Here is a 27,504-nt window from a genome sequence, read left to right as displayed (position 1 = left end):
GTATACTTTTGACTCTGAAAATATAATCCTAAACCTATCTTGTTTTATTATATTATTTAAAAAGCTTTAAATTATAGTGTGCATTCAAACCCCTTAAGCACTTTTCATCCCCGACTATATAGAAAATACTGTAATTGGCAAAAAAAAAAAAAAAAATTGATTTGGAAAATATTTTGTGCATGTCTATGATTTAAATGTCCTTGAACTATATATATATATATATATATATATATATATATATTGGAGTTATACCTGTTTGTTATTGAATACGATAACTCTAAATTGTATGATAGTTGACATATGTCTTCACCCAAAATTGCAAATAATGTAAAATTTTCGACTAAATCCTAAATCAGCCTCTTATAGACTGCTTTTTTTAAATCTATTTATCCATATATGTATGAACATGTTAATTAAAATGCAGTAAGTTAGGTATATTAAATTTAGTATACGGTCCTTACATCAAAAGTATAGTTTTTTATTAAAATTTTGATTGAATTCGGTAATTCGTCGGTCTATCCATGTCTATCTAAAAACTATACATAATGATTTGGAACATGATTTTCACAATAAAATTGTTGATATGTAACAAAATTTGAATAAAAATTGTATATGGGAAAAGGTACGATGCCATTAAAAATATACTCTATTATATTAATTTTCATCTAAATAATGCAAGCTTACATATTCATAAAACAGCATCATTCTAAAAGTATGAAGTCATGTTGTAATGTAGGCTTATTGTCAACTGTAGGCATGTAGTATATAAGCTTCCATTTTGCATACAAAGTCTGTCTGTACCAATGTCATGAGCTTTGTTTTCAGTATAAGACAATAAAATATAATACGAGAGTGTTAACGCAATAAATACAACCAAATATTATAATTCAAGGTTGGGTAATAATATACAAATCATCACTGATTAATACAGGCATAAAATTTTGCCTAACAACTCATAACTTTTTGTAAATTACACCTTAATTTATTCAGTTGTATGCAAAACATTTAAGAATGTAACTTTATTGGTGGAATAATTTTCAAAAGAAGAATTAATGGTAAAGATATAAGATAATTTTTAAATCTACAAACAAATGTCACAAATTTTCGAGGTTCTAGATCCATTTTGCATAAATTGAACTATAACAGACCATTAAAATAAGTTCTGGAAATCTTTCCAGTTTAATTAAGGACGTTTTGTGCATATGATGTTGATAAATTTTGGTTTTATAAAATGTTCTGAGTTCATAGCAAAATCGTTATCCGTATATTGTATCATTTTACTAATAATGATATATTTTCCTTTAAAAAATGCAATAGCAAATATAAACAGAATCATATATTCAAAAAAAAAAAAAAAAATGGAAAAGAAAATTTATATTTTTCATACGCTATTAGAAAATATTTTAGTCGTAAAACTAAATAAATAATATAATAATAAATAATAAAAAATTAAAGGAGATTCGAAGTTTTAGTTCGAAGTAACAAAGCATGATAATGTTTTAACATAGATCGTCTATGATTATACTATTTTTAAAGTTTTAGTCTTAATTATATATATATATATATATATATATATATATATATATATATATATATATATATATATCCAATGCACGTGTATATATATAACCCAATTAAAACAATAAAAAGTATTATAACTTAAAATATTTTTTAAAAAATCAATCAAATTGTACGGAAAATAAATTTATATTTATGGAATATCTTTAAAATTTTTAGTTGGTGTAAAATGAGTGTTTGTGCAATAATTGTCGTAAAATTTTAGTTTAAAACGCAAGTTAGTTTAGTTATCAGTTGTGTAAAACGAAAAATTTGCAATACTAATCTAGCGCATGTTAATAACTTATGGAGAAACGTTACTAGAGTAATAGCTAGGTTTTTAAAAATCGTCTGGTTCAAATGATATTCTTTTATTAAAAGCAGACGATAAATGTTTTAGAAATTAAAAGGATTTTCTATTTTATAATATTTTATACTAAAGTGCTTTTCACATTAAAAATATTATACAATGAAGGATTTTAAAAGCGGTATTTCAACTACTAGCAAAAAAAAAAAAAATTCAAATAACCTAAAATATTCCGCAATCGAAGTCAAACAGTAGGGAGGAAATCTATTTTTAAAAACGACTTTCTTCGAACCACTTTCCGTGCATAGAGCCGAACAATTAATATCATCTCAATCAGTGCCGATATCATTCAGGTTACACATAAAACGTTCGACATACACGCGAGGGTTTATTCAACTTACTTCATTTGATTCTCGACGTGATGTGTTAATGTATATCTAATACTATTACTATTATTAGGGTGACAGCAAATTACTGCAAAAAGAAGCACAGCTTTATGTTTGGGGCCATAGAGGATGCCCATACAAGAAGGATTTAAGGTTTAGGTGTGGCCGTTGGCAAGCGCAGTGGTTGCTAAGCAACGGAGGTGCGATCGATTTCAGCTAGAGGGGTCAAAGCCCCGGTATTACGCTGCAGTTGGAAATTTCGGATGGCCCCCTGATTGTTTATTTACTACCTTGGAGAAAAATAACTGGAATCGGCCAAACGTTAATACCAAGTTTGATGCTTTTGTAGGTTTTACGAATAGAGCAGATGATTCTGAATGAAAGCTTTCATTTATTGCGTGGCTTTATATGAAATTTATTACATTTTTGTTGCATGCGTCTTTAGAAGAAGCTTTTGAGTGTATTATTTGTTTGTTTAGTTTTCTTCTTTGGCATACGTATCAACATGGGGGTGGATAATATGCAACTGAGAAGAAATTTGCTTTTATACGAATATTGAAAGAACCGAAAAAAATTATATATTCGTTTGTTAAAGATTTGAGTATAATTTTTTCAATATAAAATATTATTTAAACAACAATATTTTTCATATCATAAATCTGTGAATATATATGCTGATTTAATGGAATTTCAGATAAAAATAAAAAAATTTCTGATAAAAATAAAAAAGAAATTTAAATATTTTGCAAACCTTAGGACCTACACAAAAAATATATATCAAGATATTGCTGTTTCGATAAACGAGTATAATATTATGGTAACTTATGTTCATTACAGATGTTCAGAAGACCTTACTAGTAAAAAGAGGATTAGTTACTAGAGGATCAGAGGTATCCAAGATAGAGGAATCCTCAAAAATTTATATGTCCGAAATGACAAACTAGAGAACTAAAAGTATTTGGTGATATAAATACCAAAAAAAAAAAAATTAAGAAATCATTTTTTACGTTAAGTGTAATACTTTGCAATATCTTCAACATGATAAGTTTGGGTATTCCAATTAGAATTTCAAATGAGCGAATAGAGATCGCTAATGTGATATCCTATAGGCTGATAGAAAAATACTTTTTTAATTTCTCCACATTTTCAATTTTGGTGTTTATACATTTATCATTTTCAATGTTCAATTAATCAAAAATATGCAGCTACTAAATCGCAAAAAGAAGCATTTTTTTTTATCTACGTTCTTGTTGCTTATGGCACTTATTACAGACAAGCCCGCTGACGAAGTCGGCGGTTTTAAGCCAAATTTTAGCGTCTCTTGTTTTAGCTGCGCCATCTAGGGCCAAGAGTACGTCTAAGTTACTCATGCGTCACAAGCCTTTTCACGGGGCGGATTTCATTCACATATCGTAATTTAGACATGAATCGGAGAACGATCACCTCTGATCCAGTACCACCAGCGGTATTATCTCGCCTTGGAGGAGTTTATGGTTACGACAGATTTATACGTGAACTAGCCACAATAAACATGGAGTATCTTCGACCGGCGGAGTTTGAACTCACAACAGACAGCATGCGAATCCAACGCACAATCAACCAGGTTATCCCGGCTCTCATTCTTATCTATGATAAGCATAAAAAGATAAATATATATTATTCATATCAGATTAGAATTCATCATTATGAATATTTAACTTTTTTTCTTCTGGTAAGACTAATTTTATCACTATATATTGTGATAAACTATATGCAAATTTTGAATAATGATTATGCACAATCAGTAACATAAATTAACGTTTTTTTAATTCATATTATCTCGTTTCTACCCTGGGACTTCTGGTAGAATAGAACGATGAAATGACAAAAAGATACATGCAACTAGTATTGGGCTTATTTTATTTCAATGGACGTTCACAGTTCATGCTGATCCTGGGTTCTATATATCATGTTTCATGCATTCTTCTAAAATGGTACCCATGGTTATAAGTAAGTAAACATTCCAATGGTACATTTTACCTGTCCATATTTTGTCAAAAATCCAATTAATATAAACCTCATGTCGCGATAGTAATGCGGAGATGTTACATTCTTCCAGAAATACTTATCTTCAATCTCAAGTGTACTTTGAAAAATTTGTCAAAAGGCACCACCAATTGTAAAATTTTCAAAAAAAAAAAAGTTAAATTAATAACAGAAACAATCCAACTCAGCTAATGATATATTCACATTATGCAATACAGTCAAGAAAGGAGTATCATTTGCCAAACGATAATTTATTAAAATGTCATTTATAACAACGAATAGTTGTAATGGAAAAGACAATAATCGTGAAAAATATCAATTGTCTAGAATTATAATAATATAAGCATTTTAAAGCAATATAAATTTTTTAAAACATTTTTTTCCATTTTTAGGGTATACTGTGTAACCTTAATCAACCTGTTCGATTTTATACCACTTATAATAAATTAGTACTCAATGCAATATTAGATATCAAGATATGAAAAGAAAATTAAAGAAGCTTGCACATTAATGTCTTAAGATTAATTTTTCTATTTTTCTATTATTTTTAAAAATTTAATTTTAATTATAACATGATAATAGTGACAAAAACACACACATGAAAAATATTTAAAATCGTTACATTGCTCTTATATACAAGAGCAGTTACTAAAACATGAAACTTAAAACTTTCAACTACTAAAAATATTTTGAAAATTTCATTAAAATTAAAAAATACATGGAAGTAAAATTGATAGAATTGTTTTTTTTTTAATTTTCGAATTTTAAAGTTGTTTAATAATGATTTTTGTGCGATTATATAATCCGATGTTATTGCGAAAACCCTTAGAATTTAGATTAATTAACTAAAAATAAAATTAGAATTTTGATAAACTCTGTTTTTAGAGAACACCTACAATCCAAGAAATAATTATCAACCAAATTCGGTTAAGTTTTGCACTATTGCGAAAAACCTTAGAATTTAGATTAATTAACTAAAAATAAAATCAGAATTTTGATAAACTCTGTTTTTAGAGAACACCTACAATCCAAGAAATAATTATCAACCAAATTCGGTTAAGTTTTGCACTATTGCGAAAAACCTTAGAATTTAGATTAATTAACTAAAAATAAAATCAGAATTTTGATAAACTCTGTTTTTAGAGAACACCTACAATCCAAGAAATAATTATCAACCAAATTCGGTTAAGTTTTGCACTATTGCGAAAAACCTTAGAATTTAGATTAATTAACTAAAAATAAAATCAGAATTTTGATAAACTCTGTTTTTAGAGAACACCTACAATCCAAGAAATAATTATCAACCAAATTCGGTTAAGTTTTGCACTATTGCGAAAAACCTTAGAATTTAGATTAATTAACTAAAAATAAAATCAGAATTTTGATAAACTCTGTTTTTAGAAAACACCTACAATCCAAGAAATAATTATCAACCAAATTCGGTTAAGTTTTGCACTATTGCGAAAAACCTTAGAATTTAGATTAATTAACTAAAAATAAAATCAGAATTTTGATAAACTCTGTTTTTAGAGAACACCTACAATCCAAGAAATAATTATCAACCAAATTCAGTTAAGTTTTGCACTATTGCGAAAAACCTTAGAATTTAGATTAATTAACTAAAAATAAAATCAGAATTTTGATAAACTCTGTTTTTAGAGAACACCTACAATCCAAGAAATAATTATCAACCAAATTCGGTTAAGTTTTGCACTATTGCGAAAACCCTTAGAATTTAGATTAATTAACTAAAAATAAAATTTTAATTTTAATAAACTCTTTTTTTGGAGAACACCTACAATCCAAGAAATAATTATCAATCAAATTTGGTTAAGTTTTGCATTATTTATGATCATGTATGTCTCAATTTACAAATAGTATTCCACATGTAAACATTCATATATTATAATTTTTGTTATTTCTTAACATATCTAAAGACTATAGAACTATATTTAGTAATATCTTCACGACTAGTTATAATAAATCTCAGCACTACTTCTCTGAAATAAACGAATAAAAGTTTAATTTTTCCTTTTTGATATTGTAATTGTTTATAGTATTTTAAATGTATAAACATGAGAATAGGATTAATTTTATCACACTTTTGTCATTTTTATGTTCTCAGAATTTCACACTTTGCATGATTAATTAATGTAGAATAAAATGAAAGAAATTATAAATAGTGACAAAGTAATTTATGTCCGCAAGTCAAGCGTTTTCTGATTAGCAGAAGACTTAGTATAAGATGTTCTGTAAAATGACTCCCACGCATCTCTTATGCGAGTCTATCAGTTCATTTATTAAGATGACAGGAAAGATTTTGCAATGTTGGATAATGTTCTGTTCTTGGATGATTATGAGGCTCAATTCTGACGGTGACAACCTAAAAAAATGGAGAAAGTCCGCGTTTCGCATTTCTTAACTTTTATTTAATGATTAAAAGATTGAGTTTATATAAAGCTCTAATAATAATAATAGTTAATAATTCATATTTCATATCTTAAATATAAGGGGGACATTATATATCATAAATACATCACATTAATCATTTATAGCTAATATAAGCGATAGGTAAGTATAAAGAAAGTACAGGATGGTTATAATTAAAGTTCCGCTTTGAAATGGTCACTAAAGGAAAACTATTGGACCAAAAGTTATGAAACTTGATCCAACTTGACTTCAAAGTGGAACTTTAATTATAACACCCGGTATATCAATAATAATAATATTAAGAATGTATTATAAGGTATTCTTTTAAAAAAATATATGAAATAAGACGCATTAAGCTACAGGAAGCAAATTCGACCATGGCAATATTGAGATAGAGCTGATTTCTTTAAATATTACTGAAAAATTTCTAAACCACCCCTGCCCAAATTATTATTTTTTAAACTGTCGGTTATTTGGTAGACGAATGGTCCCATTTCCCCCATTTTTCTCGACAAACAACCAACGTCGATAATCTGCTCCCGACATCCATGTATTTACAAAGCTACATCCATTACCGACTTTTTATGATTTTTTTTTTTTTTTTTTTTTTTTTGCTGACAGATGTAATTATTTCATTTTTAAATAATTCTTATAACTCCAATTATGTAATATAAATGAAACTTTCTAGTGGTTTTGTAAAATAAAATTAGTATGTAAATTTTATTAGTGTAGGTTCTTTGCATGAAACCTCTAAATATTTATAATTTCAGGAACAAAAGCAATATATTTGGAATAAATCAGATCTTAATTTAGGAAATCGAAAAAATAATAAATGATTTTTTTTAAAATTATCCACCTTGTATAATTTTCTATTCTTTCTATGGCACCATATTAATCATTCAAATAAAAAGGAAAAGAAAAAAGCATGACAGACGCATGGATTTTTATATGAAAAATCTCATTTAAATAGGATTTTATTGACACATTTCAAAATTTTTATTTGAAATAGTTCAATATTTTGAGATATTAAAATAAGATTTTAAAAAATCAGATATTTTTTTTCTCGTTATTTTAAATATTTCAAAGAAAACTTGATCTCATATTTCTGTTTATTTATTCAAATGACCGAGGACAATGTAAAGAACACAGGAAAAAATAATGAAGAAGAAAGAAATAAACACAATTTTAATAATTTCAAAAATTAATTTATTTAACAATTAAGTGCGTTATAAAGTTAATTGATTTATAGTTGTTGTTGTCTGGCTATTGGCGCAAGAGCCATAATATGTACTGACCTCAATTAATTTATTAAACAAATTTTTAAGGATGAAGAGAGGAATTTTTTTAATAAATGTAGAATGAATTTTATTTCTCTGCTGAGATAACTAAGCATTTCTTTTCATATTCAAATTGAACAAATTAATTCTTAAAGCTTTAAAAAAAGGAAGCAGGATTTTCAAACCAAATAGATTTTTAATAGCGGATGAAAAGAAGAAAATATTGTATAGAAAATCTTTTATCATATTCTTTCGTTTGATTTATTATAACAAATAAACGTATTTCGTTTTTTAAAGAAATCAAAAGATGCTCTGTATATAAGATTTTTTTAATCCCTACATATTATTTTTCTTTAAAAAATTTCCTAATGTGCATTTTCAGTATTAATTATAAATATAAAATTTTTGCATTAAATTAAATATAATTAAATTCATGAAATGAAGTATCAGGAAAGGGAACGATATAAAATTACTAATTTTGAACGAAATGTATAAAGGTTAACAATTATATTTTATATATTATATACATACAGTACAATGCCAAATTAGAAGTAGAAATGATTTTTCAATTTTCTTTAGTTGTTTACTTGGCGATTTGGCGCACTTTGATGCGCTGCTGGCTTAAAAATGTTACAATATATTTTTTATCTATGCATTTTTTTTGTGCATCACTGATCACTGTGCATCACTATGCATCACTGATTTGCACCCAACAAGAAAGGAACTGTTCTTTAAAAGGTTTTATCCGCAATACCAAACATTCATCAAAAATAATCTTTTTTTATTAATTAAAAGTAAATATTATACAAAAGATTACAAAGTAAATATTATATAAACGAATTATTTGATTAAGAAAAGTACCCGGAATGCTTGTTTGTTTGAACCGAATATAAGTGCCAAATAAGTATTTTGTATCTAAGGTATCACAAAAAAACAAAAAACAAAGTTAACATTCGTTAACAAAGAAAATTACAAATCTTTCGTCTATGAATTTTTGTAGACATCACTGCTTTGTACCCAGTAGGAAAGGAATTGGTCTTTAAAAGGTTGTTTCGACAATTCCAAACAATCATAACAAAAGGATTGTTTTTATTAATTAAAAGTAATTATTATAGAAAGGATTACGAAGTAAATTTTACATAAACGAATTATTTAATTAAGGAAAGGAAAACACCCGGAATACTTGCTTGATTGTTTGTACCAACGCAAGTTCCAAATAAGTATTTTGTACCCAAAATAAAGGCACATTTTGAAACAAATATGGATTTGCAGACATCAAATTGTTTATATCAGTAAGTCATTTCAACCAGTTTCTAGTTTTAAAAAGATTTGCAAAAGTTCTTTCCATTTAAAACGAAATGCACTGGCTACAAAATAACAGGAATGTTCATTTCCAATGTTATAACAGTTCATTTATCATTTCCAAAGTGAAACTTGACCCTCATCCACGCTTTTGTAATTGATATCGCGGCCGAGGCAGCAGCTGTCTACCGTCAGTCACGGAGAGCAGGTGGAAACTAAACTGGTTTGCAGAAAGAAAGCAGAAATTTTAAATCGTTTTCACATTTTTTGAAGTGTTTCAAATTAACATCCAGACCATGGCATGAACTTCTGTTTGTGGCAAAAATCGTGAAATAGCCGAAATAGCTCGGTAAATGACTGAAAACAAGATAAATAAACATCTTATTAAATTATTAGTAAGTATTTTTTTGGTTAATCAATCGATTATTTAATTGCAAAGCCACGATTTCTGCAACCGAAGTAAAATCAACCCATCACGAAAAATTACTGTCCGATGAATTTATTAATGAGAGCTTAATATATCAAATTCGTTGAAAACAACGAAATTTGCCATTACATGCCATACTTTTATCTTTTGTATATTTATTTCATTAAAGTCACTTTTCGATAAAATAAAATGAAATAGAGATCTAAAAAATCGCATTTTCGAGGCACTTGCAATTTTGACAAGCTAATGCAGAAAATAAAACAAACGCTTCCTTATCTATATAGTCAAAACAACTACATCAGCAAAAAATCTGTTCTGTGGTCAGTTTTCCTCACAATCTGAGTCAGTTTATATTCTTTGACATCAATATCAAATAAAAACAAACTAAAGAGGATTTTCTTTTGTCCATATTAGAGAATTCTGCAAAAATTTGACCAATCCATTAAAAATATTTTCAGTTAAATAACCGCTGTTAATTAAAGCATTAAAATATTTGGGCAATATTGGACAGTTGAACAATTCAAGAAAAAGGCACTTCAATAGTTAGTAAGGCAATTAGTAATGAAAAGGAACATTTTGAATTCATGTAATTAAAACAATATCTCAAAATTTTTTGATAAAAAATTTATAATAGCAATTTGGTTTAGTTAAATTTAGTTATATTAACGTCCCATTTTAAAGCAACACTAGGGTTATTTTGGGACGGACCTCGTAATTTTGAACCGCGGTCAAATGGCGAGGAGGCGATATATATATATATATATATATATATATATATATATATATATATATATATATATATATATATATATATATATATATATATATATATATATATATATATATATATATATATATAAATTACATCCTAATTTTTATCTTAATTTAACCCATATTAACTTCACTCGGAAATGTTCACTTATTCTCTTATTTCCTGTTCCAATTCCATCTCTTATTAAATGAATTCAACATGAGCTCTGTAAAATTGCTGAAATCGGCAATTCTCACACTCAGAGCGAAGAGATGAAAATCTATCAATTTAAACAAATTCTTTTAAAAGATACCTATATTCTCCTTACGTAAATCGACACTTGTAAAAAAATCTCTTTCCGAATCTCATAGTATGTAATCACAGGGGGGAAATATTTCCCTCTTTTACTCTTGTGTCGCACTGTAGATTGACGTTTCTCGTCGCTTCTTTCTTGTACATAAATTATGCCTCCCAGGGTGGAATAAAAACTAAGTTTAAAAATTCAAAGTGTCGTCTCTCTCATCGGCTCCGAAACTGTTCAAAAATATGTTTTCTGCACACACAGAGAGAGAAAGAACCTTAGATCTCAATATCAATTGGATCTATAAAATGTTTCAAACAATTCAGTCTAAATAAAATAATGAGGATTATTATTCTTTCAACATACCAAACAAGACTGTAAGAGACATTTCGTATAATTAAAAGCTTATTAGTTTGTTTTCTACATTACTTATTATATTTATTTATTTTCTATTATGTTATTCTTTTCTACTTTCTTATCTATGCAACATACAACTAAGAATTGAACCAGATTTATTAAATGTAATGATTTCATTTATCCTTAACTAAGACTTCAATCTAAGCCTTCGAAACTAAATTGCGTGTGCTAATGATCTTGTAAATACTTAAAACGTTATAAATATCCTAAGCCCGAAAAGACTGTAAAAAAACTAAGGATTGTAAAATGAATTTCAAAATGAAAAATAAATAAGCAATGTGATAAAATTAGATATATTTTCGAAATTAAACTAATGTTTTTACTCTTATGCATAATTTATAAAATATTTATAAAATATTTATTTTTATATTTTTATTAAAATGACCGACACAGTTTATTATAATATTTATATAGTTTCTAAAAAACTTAATTCAAATTATGAGCTACATCAAGATATTACTTTTGTAATAAATAAATAATAAAAAATAAGCCAAGATAATTTTTATAATTATCAAAGACGGTTTTCAAAGCCATTCTAATTATTTGTGCTGATATGATATGGCAGCATTATGTGTTCCAGGGTTAATAACTAAAATAATGAGTAATGCTCCAGTATCAATTCCTGTTAATTGGTGTAATTTAAGTGATGTAAAAGGTTCTTTATAAACAAATGTAAAAAATGTGCTTTATTAATTTGCTTGCTATATGTATATATTACATTAGAATACCCACGTAGCACTTGTTAGGTAATAAAAAATGAACATTTTTTGCTAGCGCAATAAATTTCTGACATAAGATTTAAAAGTGAAATACTATATACAATAATGCCTCACAATGTTGATATTATATTGTTACCATTGATAACTTATGATTACAAGTTATTAATTGGTTACTAAAGATGAATTTACAATTTTGAAGTTTGGTTTAAAAGAGGAGATTGACACCTGAATTGGTTGCCATGTTTTTAAACTTAAGAATCACATAATATCATTGTGATATTTCTTTAAATACATGTTGGCATTTTTAATGTTCAAAGGCGCTGTGATGAAAAGAACATCGCATCAATTCCACTAAGTCACAGATATTGCCGTTGAGGTCCTAACTTTTATGAAACATCAAGAATAACTGAAGCAAGGAGTTCAAAAATGGGATTATAGTAGAATCTTAATAATCGACATCGGATGAGAATTAATCAGAAATAAATATGGGAATACTTTCGGTAGTTTTGCTTTCATTCAGAGCATTTTTATTCTTTTTTAGCGCATCAAGGTCAGACATCCTAGTAGCCGTATAAAAAGGGCAAACATCCGATGACTCCAAATCGACTTCTTCGTCATGCACCTCACTCCTCATCTCCTGTCTGTTCCTGTAACCCAGTTCATCGGACTTTTTTGCGAAGATGATCACGTTAAATACTGAAAGCCAAGTCTCATAAAAGTTTTCCATCTACCGGAGATTAAGCCCCAACCCTCGGGGCTAGGCGCTCCGTCAAATATATCATTACATGACTCCAAATCGACTAGAACTTTATATCTCTGAATATCTTTATTACTATCTTGTTTAGGTTTTTTTTAATGTTTTGATTATTTAGAGTTCCATTCGAGTTTTAAAATAAATTTAACAACTTGTGGAAATATTTCATTTCATAGCATAATAGAGTAAAAACCTTAATCTACCTGAAATTAATTATCATTGACTTTTTAAAAATAATTTAACTGTTTAGTCTTTATATACTCAATTTTATATACTGTCCAAAAATTTTTGCTTTTAATCACCTATTTCTGCATAAATATTGTCAGAAACGATATTTTTTTTGTTTTGTTTTGTTTAATTTTTCAGTCACCAAACACAACATTTAGTCAAATTTTTCTCCATAATTAATTATTAAATATCAATGCCTGCCAGCGTACTTATAAATTGTTTCTTGCGATACATTGCTTTCAGATGATGTTTTTCTATTGTTTTTATTGTAAAAAAAAAAACTGAAGAAATCAGCAACTTTTAAAAAATCGTCTGCTCTATAATGATGTAAATGTAGAAAAGGCTCACCGGCAAACAACTGAAAATGTAACAAAATAGCTCAGATAAGTAATGATAAATGGATATTAGATAAAATGGGCAAAGTATATGTTATTCTACGCAAACATTTAGGTTTAAAGATGTAGAAAAGCTGTCCTTGACAAGAATATCAAATATTTCCCCCTCTTAATTATGCAGGATATAGATAAATCTTGCAAATAAGCCACACGTTTAAGAGCTGCTTTTTTGACTGCCGACAATTACATTTTTTATTCCTATTTCAATATGCAATTAGATTTTGTAGAAATAAGAAAATTCCTTTTTTATTTTTAGAAAATTAGTGACTTTCATTTGATGTCGAACTTAAAACTGATATTTAATAAATTTTTATTAATATTCTGGTTCTTAAAATCTTTCACAAAATTGTTTCAAAAGAATATTTACAGAAGCATTTTTTTTATTTCTCTTCACAGAGGTATGTATATATATTTTTTTTAATTTACACTTCTGGGAAATCAATCAAAATAGCTGAATATGCAAATTTATTTTAATTTAGTTATATCGGCGTCCCAATTTGAAGCTAATCAATGTTGATTGAATATAAATCTCTTACCGTACTGTAGTCGAATGAAGTGGACGACACCAAAGTCAGCAGCTTTTCTGCAAGCTTCTACACCATGTCTGAAAGGCGTTTGAAGCTTGCAAAAGAGTTGAAAGGGCGCGTTGGGTTGAATGTATAGATACTCAAAATTGCACACATACACAGCCAGACTTTAGTAGGATTATTAACAAGCATACTGCCTATGAGTCTTTTCGCAAATTTATGGAGTCCCGACACATCGATATATTTTTCGGTATTTTCAAAGTCATTTAATTTTGTGCTTTTAATTATTTTACAAGAAGTGTGCTTTTGAACTTATTCAAATAAAAATCAAGTACTATTTCAATTTTGGACGCTATCTCTAAGAACATTCCCAATTTGATATTTTTGGAAAATTTTAAATATTTTTTTGTATTTTAACTCTAAAAAATATTTCCTTATAATTTTTAAAAAATGGTAGAGGTTATGACTAAATATAATTTAGATTGCATTAAAATATTACGATTTTTTTTATTTAAAATTGTTTTTAAACTTAAATTTTGAATTGTCTTCACTCTTCACTTGAATCACTCTTCGGAAAGTAACCACAATTAAAAAAATGTTTTTTTTTTATTTCAGTATGTCAAAATTTGATACTTAAAATTGCTTAAATAGAGATTAAATTAAAATGAATAATAATTTATACTTTCGGAAGTTAAAAAAGGAAAAGAGGTAATCCAATGAACTTGCAAATGCCCCTAGAATATTTAAGCGGCTCTGGTGTGGAGTTAGTTTTAAAATTGAAACACTTTTATCATGAAATTCAGACTATACCTCCTGATCGTTGTAGCCTGAATTAATCATTGAGAATATATTGAAAAGATCACATACAAAAATTCCACTTGGTTGAAATTCATTAACCAGTACACTTTCAAACCACCAAATGGACCAAGTCTCCAATACCAAAAACCAAGTCGGCTATTTAAATATATGATATTAACAGAGAAAACGCAATTAGGGAAGTTTTCAAAAAGCTCTACGAATTCTTTGGTAAAAATGAGAATTTGGTTAAACTTTAGATTTTGATTGCATTCTGCTTCATTGCGTTGTTTATCTAAGCAATTGTTTCTTCTTTCGCTGACTCAGAATCCGTTGGTGATGATATTGAGAGGTATTGACTAATGGATTTCAACCTATCTCATATGCTTCCTTTTTCACTTTCAGCGATAATAAATGTTTTTAATAATAAATGACTCATTACACGTCATTGAGCGGAGTCACTCATTTTTGTGTATGTTTCTTATTTATCATATTCCTCCATTTGATTCGTTCTCATTTTTTTATTGAATTCTTCTCTTTCACCTGCTTCAGAAAACAGTATTTTGGTGAAATCGATTTTGCAACCCGTTGCTCAAAAGTACCAAAGACTCTACAATCAGGAGACATGGACCATATGACTTAGAATTAAAACTGATTGAATTTATTGAATAGTATATAGATAAAATTCTCATTGAACTTGGACTGCCCCAATACCACAATTAATAGTACCAATAAATGCCAGCAAAACTATCTGGTGATCCAATAACGAAGAACTTATTAGCTAATGATAGAAATTTATTGAACAGCATAGATTTAAAAAAAAACTGTTTTTTTTTTTAATGAAAGCAATACAAAAAATCATCAACCAAATTTATTTTGTGATGAAATTGAATTCCACATAGATATGCAATTAAGACTTATAGTACTTATACAAATAAGATTTAATAGTAACCTGCATTTAAGCAATATGATCTTTCTAAATTATTTTGTGCAAGCCGATATTTAGAGAACAACCAGAAATGTAATGATAATAATTGATGAATTTTTGCTGAGCATTTATGTAGTCAATGAAATCTTCATATTTTTTTAAATATCTGTTTAGTTATTTAAACTCCCTCTTAGCTAAATCTTACATTGCTCTTAATAATAAAGATGAATGTGTGTGCGTGTGTGTGTCTTGGCGTTCTACAAGCCAAACGGTTTGACCTAGAGTTACTACATACATATATATTTTGGATGGTGTGGATGTGCATTTCAGATAGATTTTTTTTAAATTTTTAATTAAAAATGTATTAAAAATCTAAGTTGAGTATCAACGTTTATCAATGATATTCTACAAAAATATTGTTGCATTAAATTGAATTTTACACTGTTTCAAAATTTAAAAATATTGTCTTTTGATGACTGCAATTTATTAGTCGTGCGTATCGTTAGCTAATGAGTTGAATTTTAGCATTTTTTTAAAAAATTTTGCCTAATTTTCAGCAATAAATTATATTGTTGCCCCAAAATTCATAAGTTTTTTTTTATTGTTTCATCAAATATTTCATCGTGTGATTGCCTTCCATTATTGAAAGCTGAAACCGGGGAATTCTACTTAATATCTGTATAGTTTAAAAGATAAATAAAAAAAATGAAGTTACAAATATCGCGAAATTTAGAATATAGATGAGCCGGATATTGATGTTTTTAATAGCGCTATAAAGTTAGGGAACTGTCTCCATTAAGAAGGTTCATATACACAATAAACCGAACTTAAATAAGGTAATTAAAATCAAATGAGCTAATGTCTGACAATTTAGTTGAATCATAAATATGAAGTTATATCTAAAAGATTGATCAGAAATTGAATATAACAAATATTCTTAGCGAAACAGCTAATCGCTAGAGGCTACTAATTAGCTAATTAGTTAAATTACATGCCTGCATCATCAAGGGTCGCCAGACGGTGTTGCCGAGAAATAGCAGTTTGTCACACTTATTGAACAATTATATTTATTGGTATTTGAACAATTTAAAAAAATCAAATATAAATTATAATACTTGTTTAAAACATGCAACACGACAATGTAGAATTTTTATATAAATGAGCGATAAATTTTTTTCGCTTTATCCATATTCTTGTCAATAACCTTTTTATAAAAATAGTTATAATGTTTATAAGTTCGGATAAATTCTTTAAATTGCAACATTCTTGAAGAAAAACACGTTCAAAACGCTATACAGAGCAGATAATTCGACCTCAAGATACAAATTTGATTGACATTACTTCATGGATAGTAAGTATACTGTTATTAAAAAAACAGTTTTTTAAATTTTAAATTCTATTGTAAAAAAATATCGAAATTTTAATTATTTCCTCAAAAATTTAAGATTTAGTTAGTGGATAAGTTCCATTTTTGCACCTCTTTAAAATTAAAAAACAAGTCTTTCAATAGAGTCAATTTTATAACTATACTATTTTGGTATAATTTAAAAATGTTTTTAAGCAATTTTTTTAAAAGGTACTTTTTACTGCTTTCGTTATAGTATTTACTTTAATGCACAACATGGCTATTTTCAATATTTTTTTTTATTTGCATGTACTATCACTGCTATATAAACAATGAAAAATTTTAAAGATTTTTTAAAACAATAATAAATAGATAAATTTTAAATTTTAAAGATAATAATACAAAATTTACCCTTATGTACATCGTAGCTATTTTCATTATATTTTTTTGCTTGTATACTATCACTACTATATAACCAATAATAAATTTTAAAGATAAAGATAAACAATCAAACGTAAAACTTTATCACGCTTTTATGATCTGAATTTGATTAAAAATGCCTTTAAATTTTTTCAAACCAAAAATATAAAATAATATTAATCTTTTTTCGTGAATTATTTTTTAATAAATTACTTTCATTTCAATATAAAATCCTATGAAAATCATTTCCCGTTTTGTGGACATCCGTATCTTCATTTGGATCATCCTATATGAATTGATATTGTTTGCTTTCTAAAAAATTATTTTTGAATTCTGTTTGTGCAGGGGAAAAAATGACTAATCAGCAAGGCTATATCATTTTTATTAAGATTAAACTGACATTATTCGTAGATTTGAAGGTCTGTGTTTTCAAAAACTGGCATTTAAAACCAGATGGAGATTTTATGAAATTAAACTCTATGAATTTTTGAACATCTTAATATATTCTCCTTGTAATTGAAAGTATTGCAAATATTGTAAGTTCTGTTATAAGTTATAAAAATAATTTCAACCTGGCACCTTTATTTGAAATTTGAAATTTCAACAAAACGATGTATAATTGTATCTGAATATATTTAATAAATAAAAAAATAATTTAGAATTAAAAAATCGTTTGCTTCAAGAAGAGATTGCGTACCTGATATTTAGTTTCTTTTTTATATTTAAATTTAAATTAATATTCTGAAAACGAGATTATGACAGAATGTATTAACTACTACAAATGTATCATTTTAAGAAAATAAATATAATTAAAACACTTAATTGCATGCAGTTACGCATGCGCTTTCAACCATGTAATAGGTCCCACTTATTACCGAATCGACATTGAACTTTCCCATACCGTTGTTTACATTTTCTTCCAACCACCTTACATTCTTGAAAAACATTCATCTAAAAAAATTATTAATATAATTCGCTTTCTTATCTATAGTATCAATTCATTTGACTCAGAAATTTAAAATGTTCTTACCTTTGAAGTAAAGATTTTATCCAAAACGATATCTTGATAAATTCACCCAGCAATGATCAAAATATTTCTTTCAAACAATTCCTGATCTCGGGATGCAAACCAATCTTCACCTAAATATATTCATTTCCGTGTGCACCAAACAGGAAAGAAAAACTGTGGTGGAAGAAAAAAATAAATTTCAAAACAGTAGAGAAAAACGAGAAACACGAGATGAGGAGGAAACGGTATTGCGGATCGTTTCAGCGGATCGAAGAGCAGAACCACAAGAGCAGTGGGGGTGTAAATATTGCAGTCATCATCTGGATGGGGAAGTAGTAACGAACGCTGGCGGCAGATGGCGGTAGTGTAGGATGATGTCATTTGCCTAGAGGTGATCAGAGATGGCTTCGCGCAGTAACAGCTGCATCGATGCGCGTACTCGATTGTTTAAAAAAAAGTTGATATTTCTGTCACATTTGCAATTCTCAAATATTGAAATTAAAAAAAATCAGTAAAAAGGCTGCTTCGATCTTTTAAATGATACGAATGTAGATTCTGTAGACAGATACATTTTTATATCAAATACATTGGTGATGTCTCAAATTTAGTTCTGTTGTTTAACCCTTATGTTCATTTTGTATAGTATACCATACATACAACTTTATAAAAATATACTACCACTATAAAATAATTTTTAACTTAGTTTTATCAAACGATTTTTATTACACGATTTTTTTTTATGTTTTTTATAGCGTAAAGAAGCTACCTATATAGATTTTTTTTTCTTTTCTTCAAAAAAGCAATCTTGCCACGATAAAGGTTAATTCTGATTCAGTGATCAATATTTGTAAACAAATAAAAATAATAATTGTTCTTCGCTAATTTTTGGTATAAAGTAATTCTTCATTATTTTCAACCCTTAGATACATTCTGTAAAATGATATAATTCTTTCACAATCAAACCAGGATCATTCTTCCGTGTCTTATCATCACCATTCAGTGAATCACAACAAATAAAAACCAATAAAAATATTTTTGAGATAATGCATAGTAATAAGAAAAAAAGATTCGCGTTTTTCTTGGAAATAGTATTATACCGTAGATTGTATAAATTCGACTAGAAAAAGTAAATATGGTACATAGATAATCTTATTTTTCCTTCTACACAAAGTATTCATAAAGAAGTATTAAAATTTCCAAAAAAATTCCCCTCTAGATTTTGATTATTTTATTATTAAACTTCCATGAGTTCAAAAATCCCCTTTTAACTAATTGAATTATTCTATATGTTTAAACGCGAATATCAAAGTTTTAAAAAACACAGCGTTACCGGCATGACATTTACCACTTAAATCTGCCATTAAAATGGCATTTTTTTTATATATTTGAATTTTTTATTAATTACTTGAATGCTTCATTGAAGATTATTCACAAAATAGAAACAAAATACATTTCTTTTTTATTCTTTCATAAACGTTTCTTTCATCATTGAACAATATTTTCTAACGTGTTGAGAAACAAAATAAATATGAATTTTTTCAGTGAGATTCATTGTGACATTAAACAAAGGTGAGATAATTTTTTTATATTCTTCTTTATTATTGTTAAAATAATCACGAACTTGTCTATTAATTCATCAAATGTGATTAATCTCATGATATTCATAAGACTTAACTCATGATATAGATATGATAGTTCACATACTCCTTCGAAAATGATGTCACCTTTCACATGCTCCCAGTCTTTTTCAACATTGAAAAAGATGTAAACAGTCAACATCATAAAAATATAAAATAGATAAATATAAAAACATATAAAACATAAAGAGAAAAACATAAATTTCAATATAAAAAAGATGTAAACAAAGATGTACACTCCCGAGTAACCGGTTCGCGACTATCCGGCCTCGTACTATCCGGCCTAGTTTTTTCATCTTCTCGTAATTAAATGAGGAAGGCAAGGCGTCTATTTAGTCATCCATTAAGGACTTTTTCAAAACCTAAAAACCATGAGTTTTTAGGTTTTGACTCTCTTTGAGACTCTTATCTTATGGTTACATTTTCATATATGTGTAATCATTTATCAGTGAAAAATAAAATCAGTTTGAGCCAGTTTTCTTAAGAATTAGGCCGATTTACATTAATGTTTTGAATATGTTTCCTGCTTTTAACTTGGACATTATAGAATTTACGTTAAAATGTGAGCAGTTTATATCCATTAACTTACTTTTTGTCTAATAAATTCTTGAAACGTGCTGTACAGTATATAAACATATATAAACCACCGGTACAGAGCCTCTTATTTTAACTTAACACGTTGCCGGCAACTGCTTCTCTAATTCACCAGACCGCGGCTGCGTTTACATTGATGTAAATGATGGGCTCAATATTCAGTAAGAAGTGAGAAGTACTTATAGGGAGTTTGGTATAAAAACTTTGTCTTCTGGTATTGGTGGACAAAGAAATGAATTCATAGTACTCCGGCCTATCCGGGTTTTTTGTTATCCTGTCAGTCCTTCCGCCACCTTAGGCCGGATACTCAGGAGTGTACTGTTATTAGTTTAGCCTTGTCTGTTAGCGTTATTTGTGCGAAGTACTTTACCAACAATGGCATATTTCCCTAAAAGGACTCGCAGGCAAAATACAAAAACTGCGCCTCTCTCTATCTATTTGAAACGCGACCCTTATTATTTCTGATTATTTGTATCTAGGACTGTAAACTTTGAAAATGCAATTAAACTTAAATAATAATACATAAAGCATTTTGGAGCTGATATGATTTAAACATTGAAAAGAAAAAAAAAAAAAACCACAATGGTCTTTATTAATGGACAGTCCTTGCGTATAAAATGTATTATGATACTATTTTTTAAAAAAGTGTTTGCAATACAAATTTTATAAAATCAGTTTGAGAGTTTTATGCTAAACTTACATAGATAGATTTCTCCAATCTAATTTTAATTAATCAAATAAGGACCAAATAAAAATTAAATAGTTGCTAAAGCATAATTTAATACATAAGTGTATAGTTTTAATACATTTAGTGATATACAAATCAAAAATTATTTCCATCATACGTTAAAAAAATATAAAGTCTCTTAATCCATTGAAAAGGAATACATCTGTACGAATAATAACGGAAAAGTTACATACATTAGCCCTTTAGTATTATAGGAAACTCTGAATATTGAAATAAATCTTTTGTTAACACATAAAATCATACAAATCTTGATAATTTAGTTAATATCAATAATAACATACAGAATTATTTCATGCGTACCATTACATTTATCAAACAAAGTTTACTATTAATTATGTTTCATAAAAACTAAATAATGTTTATGATTTCGTTAAAGTCAATTTATACTCAAAAGAACTAAAACACAGAATATTTTCTTTACACATTGAATTAAATTTAAGAATCAGTGCGCATAGTAAAAATGTCCAATAAGTGTTTGGTTATTGTATCTACATCTTAAACCATAGTAAAAAATTTTGTTGCTTACAATTACCATGGTATGTCCTTTTTATTTTAATGAAAATTATATCCGGTTTTTCGCATTCAAAAGCATTAGCCATAATTCCAAAAGATCTGTTGTTCAGAATACTATTGATATTTTTTCTTGTCAATAGAAGTTTCAATGAATTGTGGTGATCATTATGATCCGTGCAGTGGAAGCAAGAGGATCCATGACTTCGGGAACATTTCTTTAATGGTCACATTTCACACAAAACAAACACGAAAACGAAAAGACAAGACATAACGTGCGCACTGTAACAGAACAGCATATCATCTCATTTTCATTACAATCGCAATGCATTATGAGATGCGCACCTAATCAGGCAGCGCCATCTATTATCCAAATGAGAAGATAGAGTAATGCAACTGCTACAGAATGAAAAGAATGCTTTTAATTACAGAATATTTTCGGCCTTATTTACATATAGTCTGGCGCTGTGGTTTTTCCCCATCTTCTGTCGATACTCCTATTAAAAAAAGCTGGAAAATTTAGTTTCATCATGAGCATTTTCCATTCAAAATTTTATTTTGAGTTATATATCTCGGTTATATAAACCATGAATATAATTTCTGATAGTCGTGATTCGATTTTCAGAAACGTAGGTCCCAATAATCATTTTTACTGCCTAAATATTTGAAACACGAATCTTTTCTGAGACATATATGAAACTCTTATTAAAAGGTTTTGAAATTTATATAATCTCTGAAATTTATATTATAATAAAACTCAGATTTATGTGAGTAAATCAATTTTTTCTCTCATAAATCTGAGAGATTTAAAATCTCTATTCCTTCCTTTTCAAGCAAAAATAAAGTAATCTGAGTTTCATTATAATTTATTCTGTTTAACTCATAAAATAACCAGAAGCTCTAAGCCACAAGCTAATAACTTTAAATTTCTTATAAGTTCTAATGCCTTTGAAACTTTAAATTTTCTCTCATATTGTTTAAACCGTTTTCACTTTTTAAAAATCTTAGGAATAGGATCTTATTAAAGACTTAATTTTCTCTTAAATACAACGAATTGATTTCTTAATTTTGAGCCTTTTGAGAACTACTCACAGGGCACGTGCCCTGTCTGCTCCACCCTAGTTAAGCCATTGTTCATCAATATAAATGTTATGAATGAATCAGGATTGTGATTCATTCGACATTTTAATGAGAAGCGCTTCAACGATACTACTGTAATACTATATATTGAATTATCAAAAGCAGCCACCATTTCTGTAATAATATCAATAGTTTAAAACAATTATTTTCTTTATATATATCTTTGAAATGTAAATTTAAAAACGGAAAATTAATTGAAATCCTAATTTTACTAGTCGCCTTTGACGACCAGTTTGTTCTTCGAGATTATTCATTGCTATAAATTACAATTTAATATTTTTTGTAATGGATATTAATGACTTCTTCAACAAAAATGTTTTTAAGTTTCAATTTTTTTTATATCCATTTACTTTTTTAGAAGCTTTACACCGTTGTGTTGATTGTGCTATGCATTTAACTAATATTTGGTCTGTATCTTACAATTTGTCTGTGTCATCCAATCATTTCACAGTAAAAAGAAGTAGTCAATAAAAATGAGCATATTTTTAAAAATTTGTCCTACGATTCTGAAGTTAAACTTTAATTGTATAAAAAATGTCAAAAATTTTATTTAAGAAGTGTTTTATACTGAAATCTATTCAACAAGGAAAAATAAATCAAAGTTTCATATCTAGATCATCAGTAATGGGAAAAAAAGTCAGTATGAAATATTTGTTGCATGAAAATGATTTGAATTTCGCAATAAAATATACTGTTATAAATAACGTTTAAAACAATTTTTTAAAATTGATTAAAAGCATAAAAAATATCAAGAAAAAATCGGTATCACTGAAAAGATTTTTTTTTTTAACTTTAAGATGAAGTAAAAATAATTTTTCTACTGTCTGGTGGAATGAAGATCATTATGATCCGTGTAATGGAAGCAAGAGGACGTATGTTTTCAGGAACATTTCTTTAATGATCACATTTCACACAAAACAAACACAAACACTAAAGACAAGACATTAACGAGCACACCTTAACAAAACAGCATCTCACCTCATTATTTACAATCGCAATGCAGTATGGGATGTGCTCCTAATTAGATATCGCCATCTATTATCCAAAAGAGAAGATAAGGTAATGCAACTGCTACAATTGTAATATTTGCTGAAGTTGTTACGGCAGCTTGCTAAAATTTTGTCTAATTTTTAGTTAATTTTAATTGAAATTTTAAAAAAACCTCTTCTAGGTGAAAAATTCCTCATCACAGTTAGACTTCCCAAGTTAGGTAGGTTTAGATTAGAACGGTCTATTTTATATAGCATTCATCGACACATATACACACATTAATTTTCCTTATTAGAAAAAATAAAATACATTGCTAGTTAAGTACAGAAAATTTTTCCCGCATTTTTAAAACCTACAACTATTGATCTGGAAATATTTTAAATTTCAGAAAAATTAAACGTAAATAAGCTTGTACCCTGAATCCATTCTTATAATACTGAAAATAAATAAAACTCAAGAAATATCATTGAAAATATCTCTGAAAACAAAAAGCATTCGTGGGACTTAAATTATAATACTCAGATTCACTTTCGCGGTAAAAAATAGCTAATACCCTGCTCAATTCAGTATACTTCTATAAATAAATAATGTCCATAAAATATACAACTGACAAAGTTTTTTTTTTTTTTTTAATAAAGAATGCAGAATAAGAGCAGAAAAAGAGAAAAACAGACTTAATAAGATTTATTTAGTAGTTCTAAGATTCTTTTATGAATATGCTTTAACATGCGCACCGTTAGTTGCAATAAGAATATGAAATTTGTTCTCGGTTTTCCTCCAGATGTTCGGTAAACATTTGCGAAGTCACAGTAGTTGTTTCTGTGATAAATCATTTTCTTAATTCTTCAACACCGTGAATCTCCTTAATAAACCGGGTTATTCAGATATTAATTAACAGTTAAACTGGTAGAAGTTTATTAAATTCGGATCTGAAGAACTTCTTAATTAGTTTCGGATGTTTCGTTTCCAATAAACAGAGAACGCGCATCGCCTTCTCCTCGTATGACGTCATTTTGTCTAGAAACAAATGTTTCCCAGTAGCATTCGTAAAACTGAGTTCAAATGAAATTCTTTGTACTTGAATTTTGAACTGATATAAACCGTTTCCTCATATTTTGATATTTTGTGAAATTACGTTTCAATTTAATATTGTAAGCAGATCAGGTTTATTTTTTTCGCCGGAAACTATATTTTCTGAAAGACAATATTATTTTACCTTCTAATTTCATGAAATAAAGGGAAAATATTTATTTTATAAAAGTAAATCGATAGTTTCTAAATAAATTACGATGGAAAGAAATCGTTTGGATATATAAAGTATGAAAATGAAGCATTTTTTTTTCTCTTATGAGACTAGAATTTTATTGGTAGCATAGCTTTCAATTTAAACTACAGATGGTTTTTGCAGTTGTTGGAGAAATGCGTTTCATAATTTAAGAAACATTTGTCGCAATAGCGACTGACAAGTTTTCAGAATCACATCACATCTGTCAGACCAGGAACTACAATCTTCGCGAATTGGAAGTACCATTTCTGATCGTTTGGCAGAACATGAATGACAAAAATGTGGTTAATACTGTAACAAGGAGCGATTTCTCGTCTGACAAAAAAAAAAAAAAAAAAAAAAATCTATTTTTAGGAAGACTTTGATATTGTGAAAAATTATAAAATTTTGTATACCGTGTCCGAAAAATCTTTTTAACATTTAAAAAAATCGTTATGAAGAAAACAAAAATTTACAGCAATGTGTACCTCTAATTTATTTTTTTATTGTAATTCAGTAATAAAATGTAAGAGTTTTTCTGTCGTTTTTTTTAACAAATGCAGAATGGCAACAGATCATTGATATTTTCGTTTTTATTTCATTACAAGAAATAACGCGAAGTGCAATGTGATCAATCGAATTTAAACTTATGAACTATAAAGAACCCAAATTTCGTACTGAATCATGAAAATCCAAAATCGTTATTCCGACCGATACACAATTAGAGCCACAGTATTGATGGGCACGTTGATTGTTCTAAAAATTAACTTCATTATTGCCACCATACACCATAACTGGTAATGCTTGATCGTTGCTTTAAAATGCATTTAGATATATATGCATAATCTTAAATATATTTTTCGATCACCTTTTATAGTTTTAACATTATATCGTCCAATTTTATATAAAATTACAAAATGCTTTGTGACAATTTACTTCATCTAATGCAACTAAAAAAAATTTAAACATGATTTTTGTGTGCTCATTTCTTTTATTAACGCGTTTTTAAAGTAGAATATTAATATTTATGGTTCTTCATTTCTAATTATAATCTATCCAGAAAGCGGTGTAAATTTGTACTAATATTTTAAAAAATTTTAATTAATCACAAATGTTTTATTTTTGTTAGTCAATATTCGAGCGTTTCGATATTTAAAGAAAAACCTTTTCTGGCTGCTTCTAGATGACTCATTTTTGATGAGAAATGGAAGTGAGCATGCGCAGCGTTTCCTGTGCGGATGGCTTATTAGACATTCGAATTCGATTCTGCAAGGCCGTTCTCGAGATGAAGGATGACGTCATTCTTATTATGGACATATCTGATGCAAACTGTAGGGTCAAAGGGTTTAATCGTGTTACAAAATGATGAACATCCCGCTTTTCCTCTTTGAACTGCCATCATTCAAGTGTCGGAGCAAGTTTCGATTTCGTAAAAAATCGTTTGCGAAATTTGAAGGCTGCATTTTTTCCAACGATAGTTTCGAAATAGGTTTTTATGAAAGCCATCCGTTGTTTTTTTTTAATATTTAAATTAAAAATTTGTGATTTTTTATACAAGAAAATGAATATACACCAGATACGTTAATTTTACATTCGCTAAATATCTCTTTTAATCACATCGGAATTTAACGGCTAAAGGAAATGTAAAAACTTAATTTTTTTGATTGACAGTTACTATTTTCTCGTTCAGTGAAGGAGTATTCGAATTTCGATAATATATGCAATAGCATTTCTGCATACAGCAGCAATATTAGCAAAAGTTTTATTTCTTAAAATCGATGAACAATGGGCAATATGACAAGGGGCTACTTCTTTAAAAATAGGAAGAACTCACTAAAGAGTAATTACGAATACGAAGATGTGAAGGCTGTGTGTAGATAAGATTCATGGCACCCGAGATAGAATATTAGTAAGTACTGGGGTCTGATTAACGATATCTTCAATCATTGCACTGTAGTAAGATGTTTTAGATTGGAATCGCCATAATGGAGACTAATTGTAGAAAGATAGAACTTAGTTTCGTCGATCGTAATAGCAAGACATTCATATAACAAGCGAAAGAGAGAAATCTTGTTTGATAAAAAACCGTCAGCCTCCGTTATTCTCTTTTTGGTTTTCTGTATAAGAAACAAACGAAAAAATTAAAGGTCGGAAAAGAAATACATACATATATATCGTTATCATTAAAAAAATTACGACATTTTGATGAATTTTCACGTTTAAGGCCATTCCGAGTTAATTTATCTAGATAGTATCAAAATAAATCTTATAAGAAATATCTAAATCTATTGTGTCTATATCTAAACCTATTATATCTGTAA

At 27.8% G+C, this 27,504-nt stretch overlaps 1 protein-coding gene across 1 annotated transcript in view; it reads right to left on the bottom strand.

The window, feature by feature from the left end:
* LOC129963909 (tubulin polymerization-promoting protein homolog) overlaps positions 1 to 18,605 on the bottom strand; it is a 62,533-nt gene extending 43,928 nt beyond the window's left edge. Inside the window, exon 1 of the mRNA XM_056078502.1 lies at positions 18,322 to 18,605. The gene's annotated coding sequence lies outside the window, so the exon portion shown is untranslated. The remainder of the gene's footprint in view (positions 1 to 18,321) is intronic.
* Positions 18,606 to 27,504: the final 8,899 nt, after the last annotated feature.

The sequence above is a fragment of the Argiope bruennichi genome, chromosome 1, assembly GCF_947563725.1.
Source record: "Argiope bruennichi chromosome 1, qqArgBrue1.1, whole genome shotgun sequence".
Classification (NCBI taxonomy): Eukaryota; Metazoa; Arthropoda; class Arachnida; order Araneae; family Araneidae; genus Argiope; species Argiope bruennichi.
Note: the sequence above shows the minus strand (reverse complement) of the source record. Positions and strands in the feature narration are given on the sequence as shown.